Consider the following 13356-nt stretch of genomic DNA (forward strand, 5'->3'; position numbering starts at 1 on the left):
CATCTCTTCCCTACTGACTGCTATTGATTCAGAAGCAACGTTCTTTACTGTAATTGACCTCAAGAACGCCTTCTTCAGTGTGCCCATTGATCCAGAGAGCCAATACCTTTTCGGATTCAGTTTAAATGGACGAAGTTTCAAATTTTCACGCGCACCTCAAGGATTCACAGAAAGCCCCAGCATCTATAGTCAAGCACTGAAAAGACAACTTGATTGTATCCAAATGCCAGTTAACACCGCCTTACTACAATACGTCGATGATCTGCTGATCACCGCACGAAGTGAACCCGAATGTGAACAAGCATCACTGACAGTTTTACATTTTCTGGCCGACAAGGGACACAAGGTGTCTCCTTCGAAGCTGCAATTCTGTGTTCAGCAAGTTGTGTACTTGGGTCACTTGCTGTCCAAAGTGGGGAGACAGCTCACTCCTGACCGCATCCAGTTAATTGTAAATATGCCACAACCCCAGACACAAAAGGAAGTGCGGGCCTTTATAGGCCTCACCTCGTACTGCAGACAATGGATTCCTCAATATGCATTTCTAGCTAAACCACTCATTCAGTTGACAACACAGGAGGCAGCGACTTCGACTGCCCTTCCTTGGACTCAGGAACATACACAGGCCTTTGAGGAATTAAAGAAAGCTTTATGTCAAGCACCAGTTTTAGCAACACCATGTTACAGCAAACCTTTTACACTTTTTGTTACAGAACGTGATGGTACAGCGTTGTCTGTCCTCACTCAAGATCAAGCAGGTTCACATAAGCCTTGCGCTTATTTTTCAAGTACATTGGATTCAGTAGCCCAGGCACTCCCTGCGTGCTTAAAGTCAGTCGCAGCGACAGCCCTAGCAATCAGACAGAGCGATTCAATTGTCTTAGGACATCAATTAACAGTACAAGTTCCACATTCTGTAGAGGTTCTTCTAAACCGAACCCAGACTCAACACTTGACTATAGCACGACTGACAGGTTATGAATTGACGCTATTCCAGCCACACATAGAAATCAGACGCTGCAGCATTCTGAATCCCGCAACATTGTTACCTTCGAGTATGACAAATTCAGACCCGCATGATTGTATAGAGATCATTAATGCAGTAACAAAGCCCCGACGAGACTTAACAGATGTTCCACTGACAAATCCAGACCTGACACTTTATGTGGATGGTTCATGTATGAGAACAAACACAGGAGAATTAGTGGCCGCATATGCAGTGACCACTGAAACTGAAGTTAAAGAAACATATCGCATTGATACACTGTCCGCTCAAGCAGCAGAGCTCATCGCTCTGACTCGAGCCTGTATACTAGCCAAGAACAGAAATGTTAACATATACACAGATTCACGTTATGCTTTCGGAGTCGTACACGACTTCGGAGTGTTATGGCAAGAACGAGGTTTCCTGACCTCTCACGGTGCCAAGATCCAACACGGTCCCCTCATTCAAGCACTGTTAGAAGCAATACATTTGCCTTCAGGCATATCCATTATGAAGTGTAAAGCACATACTAAAGTTACAGATTCCATTTCCCAGGGTAACGACCTGGCAGACCAAACAGCAAAACATACAGCATTGACTCACACCCAGACAACTGATGTGACAAAGACAATAGTACCGACACATTGTATGACAGTTAGGGATCCCACACTAGATGTAATCGATATTCAGACACATGCTACTCCAGATGAAATCAAGAAATGGACTGAACTAGGAGGGATCCAGACAGATCAAGGATGGATGACGAAGGGAAAATCTACATGGTTTCTCCCGACTCTATGGTTCAAGTCATAATAAATACAGCACATAGTCCAGCACATCTAGGAGAAAAAGCTATGTTAGACAGTTTACAGAATCTCTGGTACAACAAACATTTACGAGCAGCAGCAAAACAGAAAGTGCGTACTTGCATGATCTGTTGTCAGTTCAATCCAGGTAAAAGCGTCCCTGTAGAGCAAGGTGGATTCCATCCTCCCGATCACCCTTTTGAAGTCCTCCAGATGGATTATATCCAGATGGACCGTTGTCGAGGATTCAAGTATGTCCTCGTAGTTGTTTGTGCACTTTCCCGTTGGACCGAAGCATATCCAGTCCCAGATTACACTGCCCCGACCACTGCCAGGCAGCTGGTTCGAGAATTCTTCCCACGGTACGGCTTGCCTCGTGTCGTGTACTCAGATAACGGACAGCCATTCTCATCCGAGCTCATGAAACAGGTTTCCCTTCTGCTAGGATATCAGTGGAAATTCCACTGTGTCCGACATCCCGAGGCCGCTGGCCTTGTAGAGAGACATAACCAGACACTGAAAACACGCCTCGCTAAAATCTGTAAAGAGAAAGTGGTCGACTGGATAGTCGCCCTGCCAGTTGCACTGTTCTATATGAGAATGGTCCCCCATTCGAGATCAGGACTATCGCCGTATGAGGTGGTCTTTGGTCGACCACCGAATATGTGGGGGACGCCCATGCCTAAGAACATAACGGATGTTGATTGTAACATGCTGACAGATTACCTTGCCTCCTTGATGTCTGCACTCCAATCATGTCGTTCACAGGTTGCCGCAGCTTTCCCCGACAACACTGATGTAAAGCCACACGATGTCCGTCCCGGGGATACTGTGTTGATTCGCAACTTCGACAGGAAAAGCCCGCTGGAGCCCCGCTGGAAGGAGCCGAAGATCGTCCTTCTGACCACGAGGACAGCGATTAAAGTTGAAGGACGAAAAGGGTGGATCCACACGAGTCATATTAAAAAATGTAATGAACTGTTGCCAGAGACTGACTCGTCCACCCCCTCAAAGGACTGCCTCGATACTAGAGACTTTAAAGTTCCCAAAAGAGAGAAAACTCCCCAAGAGGAGTACAAAGAGAAATTACGGTCTAGCAAGTCAGACAGTTTAATTGTTTAAGTCCTTCCCTAGGTGAATCGGTTAAATAGTTTCTGACATGTATCCCCTAGACCGAGATAGAGAGAGAGAGAGACGATTCAAGAAACGTGCATATTGTAAATCACTCCGTAGTCACTGTATAGTGACATTATTGATTATGTTTTTTCTAAGTCTTTTGATTATTGTTGCCAGTATATTGCTGCCTATATACTACCCTATCTTCAAGCGTGAACAATCTGCTTACAATGTCACTGCCGAACATTCTTTTAGTGAATTACCCCCTCATGAATTATCTTACAGACTTGCGCTGCGCAACAACACATTCATTAGTATGTTACATCACTCCCATCAGACTAATAATGCTACAAACTGTTGGATATGTGGCCGACTCCCTCCCTATCAGAAATATAAGGGAGTTCTGCCCCTCTTCCCGTACCCGTTCACACACAATGGCTCATGTGGAGCATGGTTTAGAATAATTAATTCCTTAGATCCTGATATTGCTGTTTTCGAAGGAAATTGGGTTTGGGGAAACTTGAACTTAGTTCTGCTTAACGCCTGTTATCCTGACAAGAAGGGACTTCCTACTAGAATAGGAACTGATCTAGAAAATGAAGTATATGGATTAGGTAATTATACAATTAACCTTATGATTCTTACTGTCGAATCCGAAGCTGCACCAGTTCTCCCTGCTATGTCAGTATTACCAGTCACAGGTGACTTGTGTGTCAGAAAGAAAGGTTCAGTACACTTAGGTCATAGTAAATGTACTACTGTGGTCGAATTCAGTGATCAAGGCAAATCTTCCTTTAGAGCTACTCGTCATTCCTACTTTGTTTGTGGCCATACCGCATACATACGCTTACCTCCAGATTGGGATGGTACCTGTTACATTGCATTCCTTCTGCCACCCGTTTTTCTAGCCCCTCCTGATTATCATAGAAATACAAATCTAGTAAAGAATAGACTCCGAAGAGATCTCCCGATTGTCGACTATACTGAAACGGCATGGGAGCAATACACAGACTTCAATAAAGGTTTCTTCCCCTACTTAGGTACTGTCTTTAATAGTAAACTGATACGAAGATTAACTAGAACACTTGAAGCAGTAGTGAATGAAACTACCTCCGCTCTAGGCAACTTAACAGAGGAGCAATCTGCCATGCGGGTTGTTGTTCTCCAAAATCGTCTTGTTATTGACGTCATCCTAGCAGATAGGGGCGGAGCTTGTAAGGTCATCGGGTCAAGTTGCTGTGTTTTCATTCCAGAAAACGCGCCAACAGTATATAAAGCTATTACACGTCTTCATAAAATTGCAAGTTTGATACATCAGAATCCAGGCACCTGGACTTGGTCCGGTTGGTTCTGGGCAACGTTGACCGCTTGGGGATGGAAGATCCTATCCTTCCTAGGCATTGCCCTTGTCATAGTATTCAGTTGCTGCCTGTGCCTACAGTGTGGGCCAGCGATTTGTGGTCTGTGCGCCACTTCATGTATTCCACATTCCAGTTTTCACTCAAAACGTGAAAAGAAGAAAGAAGAGCAAATGATGTTACAAGAACAGACTGATCGGTTCATGAGGATCGATATATCATGAAGGGTCCGTAGGGAACAAGGAGGGAATGAGGAAATATAAATTTTATGGTCAAGAAATGTTCCCTAACGTGTACCCCACCGTCTCCATGTACCAGCTTAAAGTGCATGTAACCTCCCTCCTGTGCCAGCTATGAAGACGCAAATACGTTTGCGTCCAACTTTAACATGTCCTCTTTCAGATCCGCCCTGAATGGGTTGAATATTCTGTTCCTAAGTATGCCATGCCAACGTCTTTTTGTGGTGTACTTTACACGTTTTTCAGCTCTGGCGAAGTAGGCCCTGAATTCTGCCATCGAGCCTTTTTCCTGCCTTCTGACTCTGAACGCCTCAGCCTGGGCTGCCTCTGTACCCGTGACCTCTGCCTTACTCCCTGTGCGGCTAACGGCGCTTGACTCAGCCTGCTGCCTGCCAAGACTGTATTCAACCTTCGAATTATCTGCTCCGCTCCTCAAACATACATTCCTGCCTACTAGTTCAAGTAAACATCTTTCCAGCTGCAGAGCAAAGGGCCCGGCCTCACTGTCTCCGTGCAAGTAATTCATAGCCTCTGTTACCATGGTAGGCCCATGCCCCCTCGCATCTCATGCAGACACTTAGACGCTTATACACGCACTCACAGTCAGTATAGAATAGCCTCTGCCCAAGAGACCTTTCCCTCTAGATAATATGGTTCCCAAACATCAGATATTAGATATGATATAGGTACGAGTTGATCTGACATGCCAGACTTCTGTCTCTTTCCGTTAGTGTAAATGTCAAGTCCCCTGCACCCTCCAGCTCCACGTCAATCACACGTCATGCAGCTGCGCGCGCATCCAGGCCTCAGATTTCTGCTGACATTGCAAGATTCTGCTTTGTACCCACCTACTCGTGACACTTACATGTGACGTTTCTAGCACACACCTCTATGTTCACGCCCAGTTCACGCCTTCTGATTACGTATTGCTAACACGTGTATGCTGTTATCTTGCTTCTCTCAGCTGTTACGCCTACTGTATTGGTATTCATTATATGGTTTAAGTATAAAGGTTATGTCTTGTCAATAAAGTATGCTCTATCCCTTCCTGCACCCCAGTGGTGGCAGGAACACGATATCCGGTACCTGAACCATTCCTTTTTAAGGAATAAAACCCCTAAGAACTCTAACACCACGGACTCTGCGTCTTTCTTTCCGATTGAGTTATTTTTGTTTAAGTACTTACCTGCATAGAAATTAGGACGGTAAATCAAATATTTACCACACTACTACAATACAATCTACAACATCCACTCTATAATGCTCTTCTCCATTAAGAACTGGTAGTCTATGCTACTCCACTCTACAGCACTCTATGCCATTCTTCAACACTACTCCATAGCGCTCTACGCAACTTCCTCTATGCCACTCCATGTTACTTTACTCCACTCGATTCTATGGCACAGTACTGCACTCCACTCTAAGCCACTCCACTCAATGACAATGTACTCCTCTGTACACCACTCTACTCTACACCCAATCCACTCTACACAACACCCTCTATGCCACTCCACTCTGCCCCACTCCACAACACTCTATGCCCTTCCGCTCTACGACAATCTACTCCCTCCAAGCTACTATATGACACTCCACTTCACTTCCCTCCTCTCCACACCACTCAACTCAACTCAACTCTATGCCACGCCACTCAGCTCTACTCCACTTAACGACACTCCACGCCACTCTCCTTTACCCCACTAACTTTTAGCCATGCTGAACAGCAGCCATGCTGATATACAACACTGCTAAAACGTATTGGCAAAGCCAATAGCTCTGGCATTGGCAAGAACTATTGGCTTTGCTAATGCTTGTTAATAATTTGATGTCTCTATAGATCTAAAATGGCCGCTCCTCAGCCTAACTGGGGTTTTCACATTTTTTAGGTCTCGCCTACGCAGCGCGCATGCGCTGCTAAGGAAAAGACCTTTAGTAATCGACTCAGCTGTGCAGGCAAAAACGTGCATGCGTTGCATTGCTTTGAATGTCAACGCATGCACGTTTGGCGATTCCCTTGAGGGAGCTAGCTTTAAAACCATCTGTTAATTACAAACAGATGGTTCCTGCTCGCTCCCGTAAGGGAAACCGGCGCATGCACTCTCCTCTCACCCCCCCTGCTGCCCCTTTTCAGTGCTAGGCGCGTGCGCTTGTTTTTTATTTCCTTTTAGCACAACTCCCGGGCTTGTTCTTTTTTTTTTGTTGTTGTTTTTCTGTGTTGCGTGCAAGCCAAAAGAATTGCACTTTTACTTTCAAATTCTCCTCTGAAAGGGTGTGTGTTTCCTGCAATTGAAGGCTGCAATGCCGTTCTATGCGTATAATCTGGAGAGTTATTTCAAACATTTAGGAAACAATGGAGCCTCTATTAGGCTTTCCTCATACCCAGATCTGTGTATGAACTTGTAGATAAAGATATTCTGTTTCTATGTCAGAAAACTATACAAAAAAGTGTTCCAGGGTCTGCAGGCACTGCAGTTAATTTTTCAAGCGTGACCCTTTGTCCTTCTGTGTTCTTCACTCTGCGTGTGACTGTTATTGTGCGTGTTATTGTCTCTGTAGGAATTTGTTCATGTTTGCGTGTCCTTGTGCGCATTCCTCTATGCACTGGTCCTTTTGTATTTTATGTACTCTGTGTGCATCTGTCCCTGGGTGTTACTGATTGCATCCTCCTGTGTGACTCTTACTGTGTGTGTTCTTGTCCCTGTGTGCAGTTTTTTCCGTTTGCATGTCCGTTTGTACGTTTCTATATGTATTGATCATTATCTATTTTCTTTATTCTGTGCACGAGCCTGTCCTTGTGTGTGCATGTGTGCATCCCTCTGTGCCGCTCTTATTGTGTGTGTTCTTGTACCTGTCTGTAGGTATGTGCCATTGTCTGATTTCCTGGTTGCTGGTACCCTTATTTGTCAGTGTCCATCCTCTGTGTGGCTGTTTCTTTTTTTGTCCCTCCCCATTTTCCTGCCGTGTGCTTGTGTATGTACTGATGTCCCTATTATTGTCTCATTCGTTTGTGCTTGCGAGCGTCTCTGCAATGTTGTTTGCCCCTGTGTACATGTCCTTGCTTGTTTGTGCTTTTACATCTATGGCTTTGTTTCTGATTATGTGTGGATATGTCCCTGTTTATGAATGTAAGTTTATTTTCCTGTGTTCGTTCCCCGTTTGTGTCTACATGTGTTCTTGCGTCCGTTCCTGTGTGACAGTCATTGTGTGTGCTTATTTAAATGTTCCGCTACCCCCCTGCTTGCTTCCTTGTTTCTGTGTGTGCCAGTTTCTATGTATGTGTGCTTTCTTGTGCTTCTGTTTGTGTGCGACGTGAACTTTCTTTTGCTCTGCGTGTGTCCTATATGTGTTGTTGCATTTTTCATCAGAAACTTGGCAAAATTCACAGAGTCCGTTCCTGAATCCTTTTCAACACATAAATCTGGGTCGCTCTTGGGAAAATTGCGAAATGTGCTCTCAGGATCCCTAGCCTCAAAGTCAAAATCTGCAGAGATTTGGGTACAGAGATCTACTCTGCAGCTGCACAGTATTAACTACGTGTTTGAAATGCTGCCAGTAGTAGCAGTGAGTGCTGATAGAGTGAGGTGGAGAAACAACATTTTGTACACCCCTCATGAAGTCATTTCCTCATAACTGTAACTTTATTAATTGTGTGGTGTGGAAAATATTAACCAACATAGTATAGAATGCACACACAAATACATGTGGGAATATTAATCTGCTTGCATGGAAAAACTATAATTTAGTAATGTCGTCATGCTGTCTATTAATGCAAAGCTTTAAATTAATCAAAAGCGGCATAAATGTGCTTTCTGTTCATGTGTTTTGTGGCAAAAACATGGAGATAAGTGAGTATACCACGTATACGTGTTGTTTATTTTGCTAGGTAACAACTAATAGGGAAACCTTAGTATGGGTGGAGGTAAACAGAAGGGCTATATTTCAATAATTAACATTTATTTGTGTTTGTTTCTATGATAGTTCCCATTCTGGCTCGTGAGGCCTACCAAAACATGGAGGTTTTCGATTACTGTGGCATCAAAAGATAATGTGCATGCGCTGTCAAAGCCGAGAATGAATGTGAGCTGACTGTGCCTGAGTAAAGAGGTTCAAGGACAACATGCCCCGAAAATACAGATGACTGCCAACAAGAGATGGATGTCTCTGTTGTATAACGTGGGAATAATGTATGGTATTACAATTTGAGGACGTGACTGTGCCGGACGCTAATAAAGACAAAAGACCCTTTAATTTCTGCTGATGCTGCACAAGCCGAATATTAGAATGATGAGGCGATGCTCATCCACCCTCAAATTGTCCAATCAGAACTTGAGTTTGTGCTGATAGTTACGTTTGTAGATAGATAAAGTTAGTGAAAAAGGTATAAAAAGTCTAGATTTTCCTTAAGAAAAAACTCTCTTTCGATTTCCTCCTGAGATGCTGTCGGAATGCTGATTTTCCTGAGATGTAAGACTTTTCTTGAACAAATGTTTATTTCTTTGAGTGAGAACTGAGCTTTAGTTGAGGTTATTAGTTAGGGAAGTTAGAAGAAAATGAATTTTGGGAACTATCTGTCTTTTGCTAATATTTGTGTTCTGATGTCTAAATAATTATGTATATTTCTAAATCTCTGAAATAAATGAATATAACTATTTGAGATAAAACTTTTCTTTAAAGTTAAATTTTGAATAAAGAATTCAAAATAAAGCGAATAAAGTATGTTAGACATGCTAAACTTTGCTTTTAATAAAAATTAGATAAATGGAGAATTAAGCTGGTGTTGTATTTTCCTACGCCTAATTTTTTACTAGCAGATTCGTCGACCATAATAGTGGTATGTCTGAATAAAATGTCTTGTTGATAAAACCATGGTAATACCCATTTAAACTGTAGGTGTTATAGTATAAATATTTAGTTTTAATTTAGACACTCCGCTGTGATACAGCAACACTCCTTTGAATCACACCGATCCATGAAGTGGGATGAAAGTGTTTTGTGAGTAACTCGCAGTGTTATGGGCCCCACTGATGATTAGATGTATGATTTGGTACTTCAGGGAAAGGTGATATGTTTTTAGAAAATATTTCTGGAGTAGCGCTGCATCAGTTATTAGCTTGGGAGCAGAGCATTGGTTGCTATAGAATTAGCTAGGATTATGTATAAAGTGATATATTAGTGTTTTGATGTACAGAATTAGGACTAACATCTGTTGAGTTCGTATTACGTTATATGTAGTCCTGAAAAGGCTTCCGAGGATTGCGTGAAGCTGGTCACTCTGTCTGCAGGCTGAGGAAGTGTAGCAAGTGAAGTCGCACATCGCATAGTCTGTTTCAAAAGTAGTATGGTCGTATACTACGGTGGTATTTGCGCATATCACAAGGTTAGGGACCTTTACGTGTGAAAGGATAAATGCATTGCGAGGAAAGTCTATAAAATCTTAGCCTTCAAGTATAGGGATCATTACTGCTCGGAGAGTAATAGAGCTTAACCTGAGCTTGAGAGAAGGGTAAAATAGAGGAAGTGGTGCTACTTTATCTGCGAGTGTAAAAATTCTGTTGTAGAGAAAAGGTAAGCCCTGTCTACTGAAAATACAGAATACTTGTGTGATTGAGAAAATTCTATCACTTTGTTTAGCGAAACAGACAAATTGAGTTGTTTTGTGTAAGTTACTAACTGATTCAGTTGTATATCTTGTAAATACAGCTTCTTGATAAACCTTGTAAAAGAGGGGTCAGTTGAAGCTGCAGGAGCCGGAGCAGGAACTGATGTCAAAAGTGTCGCGCATGGATTGGTCCTTGTGACCAAGACAGTGTAAGGGCTGATTGGTGCATCATGAAAAGCAGCAAAACTATTGGTTAAGCACTAAGGAGACGTATTTTGTTCTAATTGGTACGCTAGTGTAAACCGCGCTGTGATAGGTTGGTGTTACGGAACAGCAACAGAGAAGTATGGGATCTTTTGAAAGATAGGGAATTTACAGAAAAATGGATTACTATTACGAAGAAGAAAAGAAGAAACCTTCATGGTTTAAGAAATTGAAAAATGTGTTTGTAGAGAATAAGGCGATAGTAACAAGAGAGGGAAAATGACTTCCTGCGCCGAAAACGCCTGCTTCCTATATGTTGTCGAAATATGGTTACCATACATGTGTTTGGTTAGAAAATTGGGCAGGGTATACCAGGAATGATGGTGTGTTAGCTTTCCCAGAAGTCGGATCTTTTAATTTGGCAGTTTTGCGAAATTTGAGAGAGAGGGTGATGAAGCTTGAGCCAAGACCTAGACCGACTCAATTTGAAGCTCTAGTTGAATGGGAGGATGAGATGCACGAAATGGAGAAAGAAAGGTCAGAAAGACATCTCAGACCAAAGGGTAGATTACGTGGTTTATGGGGAGAGACACATGAGAGTAGAATGCGCCGATGGAGAAATGTTAACATGTGTGATTGAATGTATCCAGTCAGATTAGTGGATGAATATGAAGGGCGTAAATGTACAGAAAAGAGGAAAAATGTGGAAACAGGGAAAGAAGGTTATGGTGATCGTGAATCAGAGGATGCTGTACTGGAAGAAATATTAAATAGAAGACCGCCACCATATCAAACAGGTTCTTTATGGACCACACCTAATGCTCCACCAGTAGAAGAAAGAATTAATGAAACCCCAAGACAACTTTCTAATTTTAGAGATATACCAGAAAGAACAGAAATGAGATATAACCCAAACACCTCAATGACAGAAACAAGACTTACTGGTACTCCAAAGCAAATTAACGAAAAAGGGAGTGTAAATAGAGTAGAAAAGCTAATTGAAGAACAAACAAGTACTGCTGAATATATACGATCTACAAATGAATTGACAGAAAAGATACAAGAGCTTACGAAAAACATAGAAGCAGTAACAGTCCCAGTAACGATAGGACCTGTAATTCCAGTGTTCGAAAATCAAAGATTAAAAGAGCCAAGTTTGACAATCCCTTTACAGCAAAGTTTGCAAAAGGTAAAAGAAAATATTTATCCAGATTTGTCAGAAATTAAACGAGCAAGTAATGTGAATCCGCCTGACTTAACTTTTAATCAGAGTTTACCCTATAAGTATGCAACTGGAGCAGAATTTGACTCTGCTACACCTGAGAAGAGCATAGAGAAAATAGATTTAACACAGACTCCTATAGGACAATCGGAACAAGAATTAAGTGATTGGCTTAAAACTTTGAAATTAAAATAACATGAACCTAAAGTATTAGATGTGGCAAGATTAAAAATCAATATGGAAGAATTAATTATTGGAACAATTTGAACAGACAGATTAAAAAAGTACCAAGATGTAAATGTAAATGTGTGTATACTTGTAAAGCGCACTATCACCTAGAAGGTATCTTGGCGCTGTATACCACTGTGGAACCCTTCCTGGCTTTCCCTGTGAGATGCCCCTTACTGGGCACCTCCAAGGTGAGGCCAGGCATCCTAGCGCTTTCGGGGCCGTTGTCGAGATTAAGCGAGCTATCGCCCAGAGTTGCAGAGTGGGACCCATGATTAGAGTAGGCACCTAGGCGAGAATTATCGAGTCCGTGGACATTGAGCCCAAGACCCTGCCGCGTCGGGAATTAAACCCTGGTTCCAGGGCAGACCACTGCCTCAGGGTCTGCCGCCCTAATGGGTGAGCCACACTTCTGATGAACTTATGTTTATGTGCAAGAGCATAACATGGAAAGCGAAGTCTGTACATGATCAATTAGAAGGATTAGCGAATGAATTTGATGTAGAATTCGCAAAGAATAAAACATTGCAAAAATCCTACAGAGTAGACTTTTCAGAAAAGGATATTGAAAATATGAATACTGCCGGAAGGTTAACCCAGATTAAATAATTATTGTACTACTAAAGAGATGGGGAGATGTGAATAAGTGGAGAATAAAATGGGCAAAGAAGAAAGAAGAGGCCAGTGATAAATCTACATTAGTGTTTCCGGTGAGAGAAAAGGAAACAGTTGTAAATGAATTCCCTATGAGAGAAATACCTGGAGGTGGTTATGTACATGTTCCTTGGAGTAGACAGGATATATTATCCTTTACAAATGATTTCCTCAGTCTGAGAGAAATGCCAGTAGAATGGTATCGACAGGTAGATCGATTTGTGAAAGTTTCAAAAGTACTATGGGTTGATTTGGATGGATTATTTGACATAGTTGTACTAGCATATTTGTGGACTGAGTGCAAGATAACTGTGAATTGGCCAAGAGAAGAATACCCTTGTGATAAAGTGACAGGTGCCCCGTCACCTGAGGTTATGCGAAAGTACGAACAAGTGATACTGTTTTTAAAGACTAAAATTCCACATAAAAGAAACGGATTGGGTTAAAATAGACAGAACTATACAGGAATCGAAGGAAGATGTACATGCATTCTATGAAAGACTGTTGCTGGTGTTTAAGCAATACAGTGGGTATGAGGAACTAAGTGAAAAAGACATGAATCATTGTGTATATCGATTTGTATATGGTTTGAGACCAGAAATTGGAGACATGATTAGGCATAGTTTAATAGGATGGCAGTCGAGTACAGTGGTTGAGGTATTGAGACAAGCCAAGTACTGTAGTGATGAAATTGAAGCTAAACAGAAGAAGTTAAAGGAAAAAGCTATGTGGGCACAAGTGAAGGTAGCAGAACACCAAGTAGCACAATTAGAGAATAAAAATACAGATGGTCAAGGAAAATTTAAAGGAAATTTCAACAAAACAAAATTGGTAGGAAATATAGAAGAAAAAGTTCCCTTGTCATAATTGCGGCAGAATAGGGCATTGGAGAAAAGAGTGTAAGTATCCACCAAGAGTTAATCCCGAAAATACATAATTGAATCCACA

This window comes from Lissotriton vulgaris, chromosome 2_1 (assembly GCF_964263255.1).
Source record: "Lissotriton vulgaris chromosome 2_1, aLisVul1.2, whole genome shotgun sequence".
NCBI classification, from domain to species: domain Eukaryota; kingdom Metazoa; phylum Chordata; class Amphibia; order Caudata; family Salamandridae; genus Lissotriton; species Lissotriton vulgaris.